The following is an 18750-nucleotide window of genomic DNA, read 5'->3' on the forward strand; positions in this document are numbered from 1 at the left end:
GTGACCATCTGAAGTTAGGTGAAGTATTGAACATGCATGGACTATTTTGGAATAAATTAAACTTTATTAAAAACATATTTATACACTATTGTATATAATAACTTTATACTAGTATTTATAAAATATATAACAAGTCTAACTAATTAGTTTTTTAAGTTATCGTATCTTTCAGACCTAAACTCTTTAGGGAAACCAACTAATCTGTAGCATTTATTGACTAAGCGATTAGTCTTGTTGCAATGAGAACAAACAAGATTCTTTTTGTTGTCATAATTCACATTTTGAGAGTTTGAATGCACATTCATGGAAGCAGAATCAGTATTGAAACAAGAAACGAAACAAAACAATTGAGAATTGAATACAAATTGACAGAAATTGAATCTGTAAAGATGAAATCAAGAACAGAAAATATGAAGTGAAGATCAAATTGACTAAACGAAATTGAAAACCAAAACGAAATCTAAGAATTGAAGCGGAAGAAATATGAAGGGAATTGAACAATGAACATAATAATCGAACGAACTGAATCAAAAATCAACTGATATCGAGAGATCGGAGCCTTCGCAGCTCTGATACCATGTAATCAGAGAAGAAGATGAAGATCAATTGAACAAAATTCATTAATTTATAACAGAATTAAAACCCTAGCTTAAATAGATGCAAACTATCTAACAACTTCTAACAGCTAACAAACTTTGACAAAATGTTGACTAACGAAACATTAACTTCCTGACAGCCTTCTTTGTAATAGATATATTTATGTCATTTGAGTGAGTTTTGAAATCTAAAAACTAACCAAATTCTGAATCAGAATACATTAATCAAAGTAAATTAAAACTTGTTATCTATCTCTATCATTTGTTCTTGCGTCTCTTGTCATACAAATTCCTTAACCAAAAACCGTAGAAAGGAGAAAACGACAAAGATATTACAGATATTTGGACATCTTCGATCATGGAACAAACATGTGTTTTCTATCGAGCATGCGGCAGCGTTATCGTGCGTTCATCAACTGATGGAAGAGAATCATGTTCATGGCAGCTCTCTCCACTGAAAAAAGCAGGTTGTTTTGGTTCAGGCAATGCTCCCTCACTAATCAACATCAAAACCACTGACAACATAGTTGGCCTATCTTCTGCATGATGTTGCACACATAATAGTGCAACTTGTATTGATCTTAGTACTTCAGAGACCACACATGAGACCTGTAAAGATTCACTCATTAACTCACTGGGCCGTCCTTCTTTATTGAGTCTCCATGCCTACATCAAACCGAAAAACATATTTAAGCATATCACTAGTTTCTAGTTTTTGGTCAAGATATTAGGATTTGGTCTTACAACTTGACTTACATGTCCAAGAAGATTGTCATTGTGGTCTTCATGAAAGAATTCTCTGTTTTTCTTCCCACAAATTATCTCCAACACAAGAACACCAAAACTAAATACGTCTGACTTTATAGAGAAATGCCCATGTACTGCGTACTCTGGAGAAATGTAACCACTACAGATTGGGTAATAACAAAAAATTCAATTTACATATTAGTGTTGGTGTTTCTCTCTCAGTATCATCTTCCTTATTTTATGGAGTATAGGGATTGAAGTTAAGGAGGATTCTTACTATGTTCCGACCACTTTCTTTGTCTTAGAAATCGTATCATGTTCTAAGAACATTCTAGCTAGGCCGAAGTCAGATATTTTTGGATTCATGTCACCGTCCAGCAAAATATTACTTGCCTTAAGATCTCTATGGATAATATGAAGGCGGGAATCTTGATGTAGATAGAGAATACCTCGAGCTATCCCATGTATTATATTGAATCGTTGAGGCCAATTAAGCATTAAACTTCTTGTTTCATCTGCCAAAAGGTGAAAACCATGTCATGTGTTATTATATAAAGTTTGAAAGTAAGACACCAAGTGATATCATAGGGAGTGAGTCATACCAAAAAGAAACCAGTCCAAGCTTTTGTTAGTCATGTATTCATAAATCAAAATCAATTCATTTTGATGAACGCAGTATCCAAGAAGCTTCACAAGGTTCCGATGCTGAAGTTTTGCAATACAAACGACCTCATTCTTGAACTCATCAAGACCTTGTTGGGATGTTTCGGACAGTCGCTTCACAGCAATTTCTTGTCCATCTTCCAACACGCCCTTAAAGATTATGATTATAATCAATATTTAAGGATAACTTCAAATTCTGTATATCGATTGATGATTCATGATGGTGAAGTTACCTTGTAAACGGGACCAAAGCCGCCTTCTCCAATCTTATTGGAGATACTGAAGTTGTTAGTGACCCTGGCTACTTCATATAGGCTGAAAATTTGTAAGTCTTCAAAATGGTCCGTCTGCAGACTTGTATTTTTTTCATCACGCACATGCCTCTGTCCTGCAAATGACATGGTTGCATAATCTTTTCAAATTTCATCTCCGATATATAAACATGCAAAATTATCAACATTACTTTCTCCTCTTTGTTACCTCGTCTTTTCATGAGGGCCGTTCTCTTTAGCTTTCTACCGACACATGCCACTGCAAAGAGAAGTGGCACAGCTGATGAAGTTAAAAGCGCTACTATAAGTATTGTTTTCCTTTCGTTCAGATCAGACTGGGAGTTCACTAGATCTTTCATTAAGGAGTAATAATAGTTAGATGTTTACCACGGATGCTAAAAACACAAAAATAGTTCAATTTTTAGAAGCAAATTGTGTACCTTCTAACTCAGAGGCTGCTATTCTTATGTAGATATCTTGATCTACATCATATTCCCTAGTATCCAAAAGCTCATCAAGCCATAGCAAACATCAACTTCCTCCATTTCTGATATCTAAACTTGCATAACCTGTACAATAGCAGTTCCGTTGGCAGGTCATCTCACATTCTTGTAAGGTCATGCTTACGTTATACCATGACCGCCGTGTGTCTGGTACCTTGACTTGTGCAATTTTCCAAAAACCATCCTCATCCCCATTCCCATTTCCATAATTCAAAGGCTTTTTGCGTATACACCCACTCGCCCAGTCAGATGCCTGCCATTCTTCTGGATTTCTTGGTTCAAAACCTGGCATACAAGCACAAGGTGGATGCTTGTTAATGCTACAGATCCCATAAGGACCGCATAGCGAAAACCGATCACAAGTATCTACCTCTGTATTTGCATACACAAACCAGTTTTTGGTTCTCTCAATCCATTGCAAAATCTGTGTCTTGCCATCCCATGTCAAAAGCACCCATGTACCAACTGAACCTTTAAGCACATACGTGTGATAGATTTCCTTCTCATTCATGACAAATATGCTGGTGTAAATCTGATTGTCTACTTCAATAGGAAAGCCACTAAAGCCAAGACCATTCCACGGTCCAAGTCTTGCTACTATATGATCACCCTGCCACTGTAAAGTTTGCGGATATCCATTCGTGCCGTGTATAATACGATGCGCGCCTGTAGAAGGATCCTCAGGACTCTTCCAAGATATGATGAACCTTTGTAACCCTGTTACTAAATCCTTCCCTAATTTCATTTCTGGAAGAAATGTGTCACCAGGATAGTCAAAACTTTGCCAAATTATATTATTTTCATTCCGCACAACAAGATTTCCATTATCTAGAAGCTGCGCAGCCACCACATGATTATTACTCGGCGCGGACACTGTTGTATTGGATGACCAAACCGTGGTGTTGCCGCCACTGAGAATCACCAGGTCTCCCTGTCGGCTAAGTTTGAGCATGCCTGATGTATCTGTAATTGGTGTCTCCCTGTTAGCAACCCATACAACAGTACCATATGATATCTTCTTGTACCATATCCCCAAGTATCTATTCTTGGACTTCCCGGGACTAAAAAATCCCAACTCGAACATTTCACCTTGAGAAACAAGAGTGTCTTTACCATCTTTGATTTCTTGATTTGCAGATATGGTTTCTAGTGCAACACATTTCAATGATAGCAAGGACAAGGCAATAAAGAATAATATATGGTTCTCCATTGTTCATCCAAACATAAAGGCAATACGGAATATTATATGGTCCTCAACTGGTTTAAAATTCAACTTTCTAAAGTCAAGTCAACCGATGAATTGGCGGTCTTCTATAACTATCTGACCGTTTCAACACATAGGCTTATTTTCACAACTTTACCTTAATTTGACTCCTTTTGAATAAAACCTATTAGAATCATGTGAGTGACTTTTCTGAAATCTAATAAACTAATCAACTTATGAACTAATTTTTTGAAATAATAATATTTAACTTAAACAATCATTTTAACACGTAATCCTGTAAATGTTCTTTTAAATTTAAGCTAATTTTCACAAACAAAACAATTATGTTGCAGATTGATTTTAAAATTTTATTTGCATGTATTGCAGCCCAAAATTGTAAAAATGCATGTGCAAGGTCATAGAACTCATCTGCTAGACATTACGAGTAGTCCAATGCTTCTACTTAAGTATAATCTTATAAAAATATTTTTCGAAGTTTATGAATATACACCCAAGTATAATTAATTCTTTGAATAGCTTAACGAAACATAAAAATACTTAAATATTATACTACTGAGTTGAACCGATTGATTTATATAATGTTCTTATTTATAAAACATACGCATATGTACGTATAAACTTTTTTCTTATAAAAACTCCTTAGTCACAATAAGACCTTGTGACTAAATCCAGACTTTTTAAAGTTGTTTAAAGACAGCTAATGTAAATTATGTTTTATTAAACAACTAGCTATAGAGAACGTGTAATACACGTGATGATCTATAATTAAATTACAAATAAAGCAATACATAACGTGTATAAAAAAATGTATTACAACTATGCTTGTATCATTATACATAAATTGATTTTATTTATATCCCAAAATGTTTTTTTCCAAAAAAAAAATGAACTTAAGAAAAATATATGTATAAAATATATTACAAGTCTAATTAATCAGTTTTCAAGTTGTCGTATCTTTCAGACCTAAACTCTTTAGGGAAACCAACTAATCTGTAGCATTTATTGACTAAGTGACCAGTCTTGTTGCCAGTGATGGATCTAGAACTAAATTTCAGGGGTAACCTAAATTTTTTTGTTTTCATCATACATTCATGTAAAAAAAAGACGATAACAAATAAAGTTAACACGCCTACCTAATAGATGATCTCTCATCTTCGGCATTTAATAGCTTGAAATCGGGCCATTACATCGTCTTCCGTTACTTTATTAAATGTTTCTCTTTCGACCACACAAATTAGAGCATTGTTCAAATAATCGTCACCCATTCGATTGCGTAAATCCGTCTTGATAAGCTTCAATTTAGAAAAACATCTTTCAACGGTTGCGGTTGCAACCGGTAAAACCAATGCTAGCTTCAATATCCGATATACCAAAGGAAAAGAAAGATGTTTTCCGGTTTCCACCATTAGACGAGCAAGATCACTTATTCCATCCAGTTTTGCAAATCTTTCATCTTCTTTTACAGCGTGATAGAAGACATTAAGCTCACCCAAAAGACACCCTCTTTCTTTTGTAGTAAAATATTTCTCATACATCTCAGAAAATGCAATTATCTTAGACGTGTCAAACTTAGAAAACCGGTCACGAGGATTTAAACCCGACATGTTTTCTAGCAAAGTAGTTGTTACCTCATTGAATCGATTTCCAAATTCTTGGATTTGCATATCCAAAACCGTATTAAAAATGTCAACTTCAAAATGATGTCGATTAGTTTGACATTCTTTTGGTTTCTAGCCTTGCCATACGTTTCCGTCATATCTAACATCTTGATGTTGTTTTTTACACAAAAAGATGTTACTTTTTCCAATATTGAAGCAAACCCGTTTTGCCTTAAATCATTCAATGCTCGTTTTGTTCCATTTATCAACTTAGCCGCTTCTAATAAATCTTGACTTTTTTTGAAGATGTTTTGAAAGTACATTTGTGTGGCCTAAAACATCTTCCATCAAGTGCGCATAAAAAACAAAGTCAAGTTTTTTGAAATATGATAAAATACCTTTTGCATGGGTTCGTTGGTCAGTAGCATCTCCTTCTTTTTGAATATAACGAAGCACGTCAACAACTTCCGGAAATAATCTAAGCAAACTTATGATTGTTCTATGATGAGAACCCCATCGTGTATCTCCAGCTCGTACAAGGGAAACCTCTTGGTTTAATCCTTTTCCGGTCTTAATTTCACCTTTTTGAATTTCTTTTTCTACTCTTTCTTTTTTTGCCTCGCGTATCATATCTTTTCGTTTGCAAGAAGCAGAAACCGTGTTAACAATCATCGCAAGGTATTCATAAAAAGTTTTAACAACGGTATGTTTTTTTGCAACAGCCACAATCACCAACTGAAGTTGATGAGCAAAGCAATGTATGTAATGTGCTGACGGGTTATCTTTCAAAATCAAAGCTTTTAGCCCATTAAACTCTCCACGCATATTGCTTGCACCATCATAACCTTGACCTCTAACCAGTTTTAACAAAAAGAAACTATAAGATAAATCAAATAATCTTTGTTAAAGTTTTTGTAATTAAAGTATGAAACTTATTACTTACTTGATCCATGCTCAATTGGTTACTTGCTAATAAAGAAACAATGGCTTGTTTAAGAGTTGAGGAACATGTGTCTTTCACATGAGCAACTCCAATAAAACTCTCTTTAACAACTCCAAGTTTATCAACATACCTCACGACTACAGCCATTTGTTCATTTAAAGATACGTCACTAGACTCATCTACTAACAACCCAAAAACATTGTCTTTAATTTCTTCACAAATTATCTTGGTTACTTCTTTTGCAAAGCATTCGATAATCTCTTTTTGTATCGATGGAGATGTCAACTTGTTATTCTTTTTTGCATTCCCTAATGTGTACTTACCAATATCCGGGTTATTTTCACTTATCAACTTTAAAACTTCAAGAAAAAGACCTTTAGAAAAAGAGTCCTCCGATTCATCATGACCACGGAATGATAAAGAATTTTCTAACAAGAATCTGGTACTACGAACCGAACCCATTAATCGAAACCGATTTCCAATCCTTTCTTCTTTACTTTGCTTGTTGAATTTCTCATTAATGGATTGTTTTTGGTTCAAGAGATTGTCAGATTTTTGCATCGCCTTATTATGATAGCTGTCAACCTTCCCAACATGTTCTTTTAAAGCACCTGGTTTACTCCAATTACAAAAACCTTCAGTTGAAAAAGTACCTCTTCCACCTTGATTACCAACAGTTTCTTTAAACAAGTAGCAACATAAGCAATATGCTTTGTCTACTTTTATGCTATACTCTAACCACGGATATTTATCAAACCATTATGCATTAAAACGTCTAGGCTTACCATTATAGGCTTTGAATGGAAAGTTATGATTTCGTGGTTGAAAAGCCTTTTTAACAAGATAATGTCGTCTTATGTCATCTCTTTGATTAGGGTGATAACTAGCAATAGGTGGCCTATCAAAGGGATCCGAATGAAGATCATTCAAATCAATTGTATGTGGAATTGAAGAACTTGAAGTCGAAGGAATGTTTAGACCAATATTATCAACGTCATCTTGTTCTTGCACATCATTACCAATATTTGGACTTCCATCAACGTCATCAAATTTTCTTTTAAAAAATTTGCCAATAAGAGCTTGCTTAGGATGTGGTTTCATCTTCAAAGTTCCAAATACCCTAATGGTCTAATTAAGTAATTATATAAGAAAGTAAGAGTTAAAATCTTAATTATAAACAAAGACAATAACTAAAACTAACAACCAAACCCTAATCTAAAGTCCAATTTCATCTCTTTAAATATAACTATATAAACCCTAAAATAAAATAGAAAACAAACAAGAACAATACCTTCGAAGAAGAGGTCGGCGAAGTGGCAAACAACTGTGGTGACTAGAGAAAGGGCCGGCGGACGGCAGTGGTGGCTGAAGAAGGGGCCGGCGGTGGTGGCTGGTAGTTGTTTGGTCTGGTCGTCGCTGGATATGGTGGGAGGCTGGGAACAGATCGCAGGCGATGGTGGCTGGTAATTGGTTTTATTTTATTTAAGTTGTGTGGGCTTTTATCTAATGTGTGGGCTTTTAATTAATGTGTGGGCTTATCAAAATCTTTGAGGGGTAACCCAGTTTTCGTTTAGGGGTAACCCGATATATAAAACGACGAAAATAAAAAAAAAATTACACTACGGAATGGAAGTTGAGGGGTAACCCGGGTTACCCCTGCCCAAGCCTTATGTCCGCCACTGCTTGTTGCAATGAAAACAAACAAGATTCTTTTTGTTGTCATAATTCACATTTTGAGAGTATAATGCACATTCATGGTAGCAGAATAAGTACTAAAATGAGTAGTTGAATGAATTTCCTTTTGTTTCTCATCATGTGTAAGAAGAGCATATGCATCATAAGAATGTTACTTTTTATGGATTCTATAGAGGTAGGATACCAAAAAGACCCAAATACCCTTAAGTATTACCCGCGGGTAGGAAGTGAATCCCTCATACGCCACCCGCGGAACATATAGATCATACACAAAACTTAATAGAGGAAGAACACTCTTACGTCACAAGCGGAAACATCCAGGCACCCTCAGACGTCATTAGGGCTGTTCAAAAAGCTCACGGCTCGAAGCTCGCTCGAAAAAAGCTCGGAGAAAGCTCGCTCGCAATCGCCTCGATTGTAAACGAGCCGAGCCAAGCTCGACTCGATATCTAAACGAGCCGAGCCTAAGCTAGCCCCGGCTCAACTCGAGCTCGCTCGATTGGCTCGAACTATTTTATTTTAATTTATTATATATATATATATACATGCATATAATTATCTAGTCCAAAATCCAAATATATAACATATGGGCTTCTTTCTCAATTAAAAATCCATCTAGCCCAATACAATTAAAATCCATCTAACATTCTAACCCTAATCTCACTCCAAAATAACCAGCCACTCACTCTCATCTGATCTCTTTCTTCCTTCTAAAATAACCAGCTGCTCAGAACTGTTTGTTGTTGCTGCAATATCTGGTGAGGTGCCGGAGGAGCCTATTGTCTCCAAGTCATCCGGACTGCTCGATTTAATTGTTATTATTATAGATAAATTCGAGATGTCAATTTCAGCCGCTCTAATTTATCAGCTGTATCACGTTCGTCGGAATCTGGCCGAAATATATCGCATGCAACCGTTTTTGGTTAGCGAACTACAGCGGTTAGTCTAAGTGAATAACTACAACATTGATGAGATTTATTATGATATCTAACAGACCTTCATTGTTGCATATAATTGTTATTATTACAGGTAAATTCGAGCCAAATCGAGCCGAGCTGAGCTGAGCTGGCTCGATTTAAAATCGAGCAGAGCTTGAGCTCATATTTTTAGCTAGATTAAGATTCGAGCTCGAGCCGAGCCGGCTCGAATAATTATCGAGCTCGAGCTGACCTTGGCTCGGGCTCGGCTCGGCTCGTGAACAGGCCTAGATGTCATCCGTGTGATAGCACATCTATCCGCCAAGTGACCGGAAGGCAATGCCAACAAGACAGCTGTAAATAACTAACTACCTTCTAGAAGAATAACCACAATCGTTACTTGGAGAATACGTGACCCGTCGACCAATGAATGAAGGACACCTGGCCAGTTTGTTATAAACGTGCACATGGCCAGGGATCAACTCATCCAATCATAGAATGACGTGTGTCCAGGTTGTTATACCCATGCACATGGGACGTATAACTCAACCTATCACGTAAGGACACGCGTCCATACGGTTACTGAAATCTTCTAGAAAGGGACAGCTGGCCAATCATAATTCCCACATCCTTCGGCTATAAATACTCTCTTCATCTGCATAAGGTACACATTCACTCTCAAATATTTACTCTCAATACTCTAGTACTCTCTTTACGTAAGAATAGTACTTATTCTCACGCCGGAGTGTGGTTACGGGAAGAACCCCCCCCCCCCCCTTGTCCTTCCCGTAACGAGCTCACAGTGTCTGTTTTGCAGGTTCTGATCACTGGACTTTGGGAAGTTGTGCTCATATCGTGTTGGTTGTTATTGTATCCTACCCGATTGACTCATTAGATCCAGGACCCGTTAAGGGAATTGGATCGGTGTTAATTAGAATTAAGTCTCATTAGAAACTGAATCAATATTTGACCATCATCTCTTTTAGCAATTAAAGTTGCAATTCCACATGTACAAGCATGAATGGTACTTATAGCATTTAATTCATCCCAAATAGATTTGATTCTAGCGAAATGTGTAGCAATATCATGGTTACCTTGATTATCTTCACATATTTATTGTATATTATGCATGAACTTCCTAACAAGCTTCTTTGTAATTGATATATTTATGCCATTTGAGTGAGTTTTGAAATATAAAAACTAACCAAATTTTAAATTAATTTTTTGAATCAGAATACATTAGTCAAAGTAAATTAGAACTTGTTATCTATCTCTATCATTTGTTCTTGCGCCTCTTGTTATACAAAACTGAAGGGTTGCATCTCAACTTGACTTACTAAGGAATGATTCCTTAACCACAAACCGTACACAGGAGAAAATAACAAAGATATTACAGGTATTTGGACATATTCGATCATGGAACAACTATGTGTGTTCTATCGAGCATGCGGCAGTGTTATCGTGTGTTCATCAACTGATGGAAAAGATTCATGTTCAGGGCAGCTCTCTCCACTGAAAAAAGCAGGTTGTTTTGGTTCAGGCAATACTCCCTCACTAATCAACATCAAAACCACTGACAACATAGTTGGCCTATCTTCTGCATGATGTTGCACACATAATAGTGCAACTTGTATTGATCTTAGTACTTCAGAGACCACACATGAGACCTGTAAAGATTCACTCATTAACTCACTGGGCCGTCCTTCTTTATTGAGTCTCCATGCCTACATCAAACCGAAAAACATATTTAAGCATATCACTAGTTTCTAGTTTTTGGTCAAGATATTAGGATTTGGTCTTACAACTTGACTTACATGTCCAAGAAGATTGTCATTGTGGTCTTCATGAAAGAATTCTCTGTTTTTCTTCCCACAAATTATCTCCAACACAAGAACACCAAAACTAAATACGTCTGACTTTATAGAGAAATGCCCATGTACTGCGTACTCTGGAGAAATGTAACCACTACAGATTGGGTAATAACAAAAAATTCAATTTACATATTAGTGTTGGTGTTTCTCTCTCAGTATCATCTTCCTTATTTTATGGAGTATAGGGATTGAAGTTAAGGAGGATTCTTACTATGTTCCGACCACTTTCTTTGTCTTAGAAATCGTATCATGTTCTAAGAACATTCTAGCTAGGCCGAAGTCAGATATTTTTGGATTCATGTCACCGTCCAGCAAAATATTACTTGCCTTAAGATCTCTATGGATAATATGAAGGCGGGAATCTTGATGTAGATAGAGAATACCTCGAGCTATCCCATGTATTATATTGAATCGTTGAGGCCAATTAAGCATTAAACTTCTTGTTTCATCTGCCAAAAGGTGGATACCATGTCATGTGTTATTATATGAAGGTTGAAAGTAAGACACCAAGTGATATCATAGGGAGTGAGTCATACCAAAAAGAAACCAGTCCAAGCTTTTGTTAGTCATGTATTCATAAATCAAAATCAATTCATTTTGATGAACACAATATCCAAGAAGTTTTACTAGATTCCGATGCTGAAGTTTTGCAATACAAATGACCTCATTCTTGAACTCATCAAGACCTTGTTGGATGTTTCGGACAGTCGCTTTACAGCTATTTCATGTCCATCTTCCAACACGCCCTTAAAGATTATGTGTATAATCATTATTTAAGAATAACTTCAAATTTTGTAGATTTTAAAGTTATCGATTCATGATTCATGATGGTGAAGTTACCTTGTAAACGGGACCAAAGCCGCCTTCTCCAATCTTATTGGAGACACTGAAGTTGTTAGTGACCCTGGCTACTTCATATAGGCTGAAAATTTGTAAGTCTTCTAAATGGTCCGTTTGCAGACTTGTATTTTTTCATCACGCACATGCCTCTGTCCTACAAACAATATGGTTGCATAATCTTTTCAAATTTCATCTCCGATATATAAACATGAAAAATTATCAACATTGCTTTCTCCTCTTTGTTACCTCGTCTTTTCATGAGGGCCGTTCTCTTTAGCTTTCTACCGACACATGCCACTGCAAAGAGAAGTGGCACAGCTGATGAAGTTAAAAGCGCTACTATAAGTATTGTTTTCCTTTCGTTCAGATCAGACTGGGAGTTCACTAGATCTTTCCTTAAGGAGTAATAATAGTTAGATGTTTACCACAGATGCTAAAAACGCAAAAATAGTTCAATTTTTAGAAGCAAATTGTGTACCTTCTAACTCGGAGGCTGCCATTCTTATGTAGATATCTTGATCAACATCATACTCTATAGTATCCAAAAGCTCATCAAGCCATAGCAAACATCCACTTCCTCCATTTCTGATATCTAAACTTGCATAACCTGTACAAGAGCAGTTCCGTTGGCAGGTCATCTCACATTCTTGTAAGGTCATGCTTACATTATACCATGACCGCCGTGTGTCTGGTACCTTGACTTGTGCAATTTTCCAAAAACCATCCTCATCCCCATTCCCATTTCCATAATTCAAAGGCTTTTTGCGTATACACCCACTCGCCCAATCAGATGCCTGCCATTCTTCTGGATTTCTTGGTTCAAAACCTGGCATACAAGCACAAGGTGGATGCTTGTTAATGCTACAGATTCCATAAGGACCGCATAGCGAAAACCGATCACAAGTATCTACCTCTGTATTTGCATACACAAACCAGTTTTTGGTTCTCTCAATCCATTGCAAAAACTGTGTCTTGCCATCCCATGTCTATACTATCCTTTGTACAACTGAACTTATAAGTGCATATCTATGATAGATTTCCTTCTCGTTCATGACAAACTCAGTGGAGTAAATCTGATTTTCTATTTCAATAGGAAAGCCACTAAAGCCGAGGCCATTCCATGGTCCAAGTCTTGCTACTATATCATCACCCTGCCACCTTAAAGTTTGTGGATATCCATTTGTGTCGTGTATAATATAATACTCACCTATAGATGGATCAACAGGACTCTTCCAAGATGTCAAGAACCTGTCTAACCCTGTTACCAAGTCCTTCCCGAGTTTCATTCCAGGTAGATGCGTATCACCAGGATAGTCAAAACTTTGCCAAATTATATTATTTTCATTCCGCACAACAAGATTTCCATTATCTAGAAGCTGCGCAGCCACCACATGATTATTACTCCGCGCGGACACTGTTGTATTGGATGACCAAACCGTGGTGTTGCCGCCACTGAGAATCACCAGGTCTCCCTGTCGGCTAAGTTTGAGCATGCCTGATGTATCTGTAATTGGTGTTTCCCTATTAGCAACCCATACAACAGTACCATTTGATATCTTCTTGTACCATATCCCCAGGTATCGGTTCTTGGACTTCCCGGGACTAAAAAAGCCCAACTCGAACATTTCACCTTGAGAAACAAGAGTGTCTTTACCATCTTTGATTTCTTGATTTGCATATATGGTATCTAGTGCAGCACATTTTAATGATAGCAAGGACAAAGCAATAAAGAATAATATATGGTTCTCCATTGCTCATCCAAACATAAAGGCAATACGGAATATTATATGGTCCTCAACTGGTTTAAAATTCAACTTTCTAAAGTCAAGTCAACTTGAAGGGGTATGCACCCGCCTTAACATCGAGCGGGGCGGGTCAACCCACAAGATATAGACAAGAGGCTTGAAATCAGGATGTCATGAAGACACAAGGCCAAAACCTATGCGCAAGCGCATGAAAAATCTGCGCGTGGCGCATATCACATACGCGCAGACGCATGAAACATCTGTGAGAATAAAGAGAAGACCTTGCGCATCCCCGGGATAGGCGCATAAAGGCCGCGCGTAAGCGACACACAACAAATGAGACAATAGTCTAATCCAAATCAGGATAAGGACAACCATGATTGTATTCATCATGCAACCTTCCAGAAGGTATCTTTTAAGGAATAAAGAATGTACTGATGTTGACAGCTGCCAATGAAGGGTGGACAACTCAGCAAAGCCCATGTGCCACCACGTGATGGCACATGGGTCAGGTGAAATACCTTGATCAGAGAATAATCAATAAAAAAGCACCAGGTGTCCTAAGTACACGTGGCGCGAAGCAATGGGAGGAGGCCAAAAAGGCCCTAATTGGGTCTGAGCCAAATCATTGGAAACCCTAATACTATAAATACCACACCACCTCCACAGTTGGGGGCAGGCAAGAAAATATACTCTAAGTCCTTTACTCATTTTCACATCTTGATTATCTTCTCCTACAATACCTGATTCTCACACCGGAGGGTTACCCCAAAGAGGACCCCTCTGTCCCTTTCTGAGGGGTAAGCTCACGGTGCTGTTCGTTTTGTAGGTGGAAGAACTCGTATCTCGGAAAACCATCGGTGATATAGCACACTCGTACCCGAGGAACGTTGATCGTATACAAGTAAGTCGATACACGCTTCTTCATTGGCGCCATCTGTGGGACAACGGCAACAAAACTACTATTTCATCAATTTTCTCTTCACCATGGTTTCCGGTGTTCGAAACAATGATCAAGTTCTGGAGGATAATGAGCTTGAGGATGTTAATGAGGGACATCAGGTTCTGAGGGCGCCGCGTGACACTGCGCGCACCACCAGTAACCATCCCTTCAACACAACACCTCATAGTCAAACTGAGACTCCCCCAGACGATCTCACGTTCCAAAATCTGACTGGTGCAAAACAAAAAGGACCAATGGGCCCGGAAGTTGAAACCAATGACCCTAAAGAATGGCTCATAAAAGAACAACGGCGTTTAATGGACAAATACAATGAGTTGGTAAAACACAAAAAGTTAGCCGATTTAACACAAAGGCTCGCATTTGATAAACAAACCATTCAGGGAACAACAAAAAAGACGCGCGCGCTGAAAGACGGTCATTCTGTTCACACCGAACAAGCTGATATTAGTGATGAGGAAGAGGTGCACAGCATGAAGAAGACGCGAGATACTCATGCAGGAGATTCACAGCTTCGCGCACACATGCACATAGCACCTGGGGCCAAAGCTGATATGGATTTATACACACCATATAACCCACAAGCGAAAGAGCAAGTGGACGTAACCACACCATATAGGCCAGCCATCTTGGTAAAACATTCAAAATTCGCTGAGCGCATCGCGAAGGCTCCCATTCAACACAAAACCAAGATGCCAAGTGGTTTAGGCAAGTACGATGGCACAAAAGATCCAGATGATTTCTTACAAGGTTTTTATAACACTGGAAACTTAGAAAGCTAGACGATGCCAACATGGTGTCACATGTTTGCTCGCTGCCTCACGGGCGCAGCGCGTGTCTGGTTCGAAAGCTTGCCGACAGGACAAATCGATGGGTTCGAAGAGCTATTGGAAAAGTCCCAGGCTCACTTTGTACAGCAGCGCAGACACACGCGCGACCCCGATGACATCATGCACTGCGTACGCAGGAATGATGAAACCATTGAAGACTACATAACTCGTTTCAATCAGGAATCTCTTGCAATTGGAGGCATCACTGAACAACTCTTGCGCGTGGCCTTTATACAAGGCGCGCGCAGTGATCAACTCCGCAGAGCCCTCGTGAGCAGAGAAGGAATGCCAACCACTTGGGCTAAGCTTATGGAAGCATCGCGAGTCTTCGCGCGAAATGAAAAACAAATTGCCCAAGACAGAGCAAGAGATAAAGGGCATCAAACAGAAGCACCACGCAACAATGAAAAGAGGCGCAAACAAAACTCCGTATGGTCCAGGTTGCAACAAACCAATTATTCTCCTACAGAAAAGCAAGCGCAACAAAGTTCACTCCAACCTCAAAAAGACATTCTTAATCACGGAGAAGGTGACAAGAAGGAAGGCGGCAGAGAGCCTAACAGACCTCTACCAAGAATATGGACTCCCATCACCAAAACGCCTTCGCAAGTGTTAAGCACAGAGAATGTCCAGTTTAAAAACCCCAGGCCATTACTCCATAAGGGACCACCGAACAGTGGCAAATATTGTGAGTTTCACAAATCCACAGGGCACAACACTGATGCATGCCATCATTTGAAGGATGCGATCGAAAAAGATGTGAAATCAGGCAAGTTGGCTCACCTGGTAAAAAATCCAAGACCAGAGAACGAACAACCAGACGGAGCCTCAGCCAGTAAAAAATTCAAAAGAATCTGTGTAGCTGAAGGAAGAAGGCAAGGGCAAAGATCGAGGAAGAGAAGCGCGCAAATCCAAGGGGATTGGCGCGAGCAACAAGTAATCTTTCCAAGAATCAGAGGAGGCCCGTCTATCAGCAGCCCTCTAGTCATCACTGCACACATCGCTCATTATGAGGTGTCAAGAGTCCTGGTGGACATCGGTAGTGAGACAGACATCATGTATGAGCAATGTTTCAGGAAGTTGGATCCAGAAGACCAAGCAAGGCTTGAAGTTGTGAGTGCACCAATCTCGGGTGTCTCAAACGAAATTATTCACCCCCTAGGTCAGATACAATTCGAACTAACTATGGGGGATGAGGAGCACAAGCGAGCTAAAATTGTCAACTTCCTGGTCTTGCCCACCACTTCATGCCATAGTATGATCTTGGGCAGAGGAACGATTGCCCAATTCAACGCCATACCGTCACCAGCGCATGGCGCGTTGGGGTTCCCAACACCAACAGGAGTAACATTTGTGTACCGAGATCACTTATGCGCAGTAGTAAGTATACCTCGAGAGGGGAGAATGAAGCTTCCAGTGGCAAACAACGCGCCAGAGGAATGGATTCTCAACCCAAAATTCCCAGAACAAACAATCACAATCGGAGCTACGATATCAGATGACACAAGAGTGAGAATAAAAAGATTGCTCACAACATATATGTCAGTCTTCGCGTGGCAACATTCTGATATGACTGGGGTTCCGCGAGACCTAGCGCAACACTCTCTCAACACATTCAAGTCCGTGGAGCCAATTGCTCAAAAGAAAAGAGTCATGGGAGACGAGAAGACAAAGGCCATGAATAAGCAAGTAGAAGATCTACTGCGCGCGAATATCATCCGCCCAATACGATATCAAACATGGGTAGCCAATCCTGTAATGGTAAAGAAGAGCAATGGGTCATGGAGAATGTGCATTGATTTCAAGGACCTCAACAAGGCGTGTCCAAAAGATTGTTACCCCCTCCCAAACATTGACATGAAGGTGGACTCTGTGGTGCCATTTAAGCTCAAATGTTTCCTAGATGCCTATAAGGGCTATCACCAAATTCAAATGGCACCACAAGATGAAGACAAGACTGCTTTCAGAACTGACAAGGGTGTTTTCTGTTACACAAAAATGCCCTTTGGTTTGAAGAATGCAGGAGCCACTTACCAAAGACTCATTGATGCAATTTTCAACGAGCAGATTGGAAAAAACTTAGAAGTCTACGTGGATGATTTGGTGATTAAAAGCAGGGAGGAAAAACAAATGCTCAAAGACATCGAAGAAACCCTTCAGCGCCTAAAGGAAGTAAACATGAAGCTCAACCCGAGCAAATGCACATTCGGTGTTGAAGAAGGGAAATTTCTCGGCGTAATGGTCACCAAGGATGGTTTCAAGGTGAACCCAGAGAAGGTGGAGGCTATCCTTGGCATGCCCTCACCATCCACCATGAAGGAAGTTCAAAAGTTGAATGGTAGATTGGTATCAATTAACAGGTTCCTAGCAAACCATGCAAGCAAATCTACCCCATTCATTAACACACTGAGAAATTGCTTAAAGAAAAGCCAATTCAAGTGGACGCCTGAGGCCGAGCAAGCTTTCAGTGAGATAAAAGAATGTCTGATAAATCTGCCTGCGCTCACAGCTCCACTACCTGGTGAAACTTTAACGTTGTACCTGTCAGCAGGAGAGCGCGCCATTGGCGCAGTATTATTGGTGGATCGCAAGGGAATCCAAACACCAATTTATTATGTAAGTCGGGTGCTGACAGATCCTGAGACGCGCTACACCATCATAGAAAAGTTAGTTTTATCACTAACGCATGCGTCGCGCAAGCTTCACAGATATTTCAATGGTCATCCTATTGAAGTCCTGACTGATTACAACATCCAGCAAGTCTTGCGACGTCCCGCGCTCTCAGGAAGGCTGACAAAATGGGCGCTGGAATTAGGGGAGCACACGATCACCTATAAGCCTCGTCCAGCAATCAAGGGACAGGTTTTAGCTGATTTCATCGCAGAAATCCCTGAAGGAAAAGTCGAAGAGGTTCAGCGCGAAGTAGACCCTCCGCAAGCCAATAATGAAGAAAACGTTTGGAGATTATTCACTGATGGAGCTTCAAACAACGAAGGGTCCGGCGCAGGCCTCAAATTAGTGGATCCAGAAAATCATGAGTATACTTACGCAATCAGGTTGGATTTCAAGAGCACCAACAATGAAGCTGAGTATGAAGCCCTGCTGGCTGGTTTGCGCATCGCGCACAAGTTCGGAGTTAAAAAGCTAGAGGCTCATGTAGATTCATACCTGGTAGCAGCACAAGTCAATGGCCTTTATGATGCCAAGGAGAACACCATGCCTCTGTATCTAGAGCAGGCGAAGAAACTCACCGAACAATTTGACTTTTTCAGAATCATACACATTCCGCGCAGTGAAAATAAGTCTGCCGACGCGCTAAGCAAGATGGCATCAACCAGCTTCGA

At 39.3% G+C, this 18750-nt stretch overlaps 2 pseudogenes across 2 annotated transcripts; both read right to left on the reverse strand.

Annotated features, from left to right (window-relative positions):
* Positions 1–1126: 1126 nt before the first annotated feature.
* On the reverse strand, positions 1127–4102 carry LOC143637616 (G-type lectin S-receptor-like serine/threonine-protein kinase At4g27290; annotated as a pseudogene). Its single transcript, XR_013154463.1, has 6 exons — positions 2719–4102; positions 2487–2630; positions 2240–2394; positions 1946–2156; positions 1621–1858; positions 1127–1503 (listed from the first exon to the last, which is right to left on the reverse strand). The product of XR_013154463.1 is annotated as a G-type lectin S-receptor-like serine/threonine-protein kinase At4g27290 (transcript).
* Positions 4103–10306: 6204 nt separating this feature from the next.
* On the reverse strand, positions 10307–13627 carry LOC143637617 (G-type lectin S-receptor-like serine/threonine-protein kinase At4g27290; annotated as a pseudogene). Its single transcript, XR_013154464.1, has 7 exons — positions 12349–13627; positions 12095–12260; positions 11871–12024; positions 11567–11776; positions 11242–11479; positions 10974–11124; positions 10307–10883 (listed from the first exon to the last, which is right to left on the reverse strand). The product of XR_013154464.1 is annotated as a G-type lectin S-receptor-like serine/threonine-protein kinase At4g27290 (transcript).
* Between the last annotated feature and the right edge of the window lie 5123 nt (positions 13628–18750).

This window comes from Bidens hawaiensis, unplaced genomic scaffold (genome assembly GCF_021521415.1).
Source record: "Bidens hawaiensis isolate Kalapana, Puna unplaced genomic scaffold, B.hawaiensis_p1.1 tig00008374_1, whole genome shotgun sequence".
Lineage (NCBI taxonomy): Eukaryota > Viridiplantae > Streptophyta > Magnoliopsida > Asterales > Asteraceae > Bidens > Bidens hawaiensis.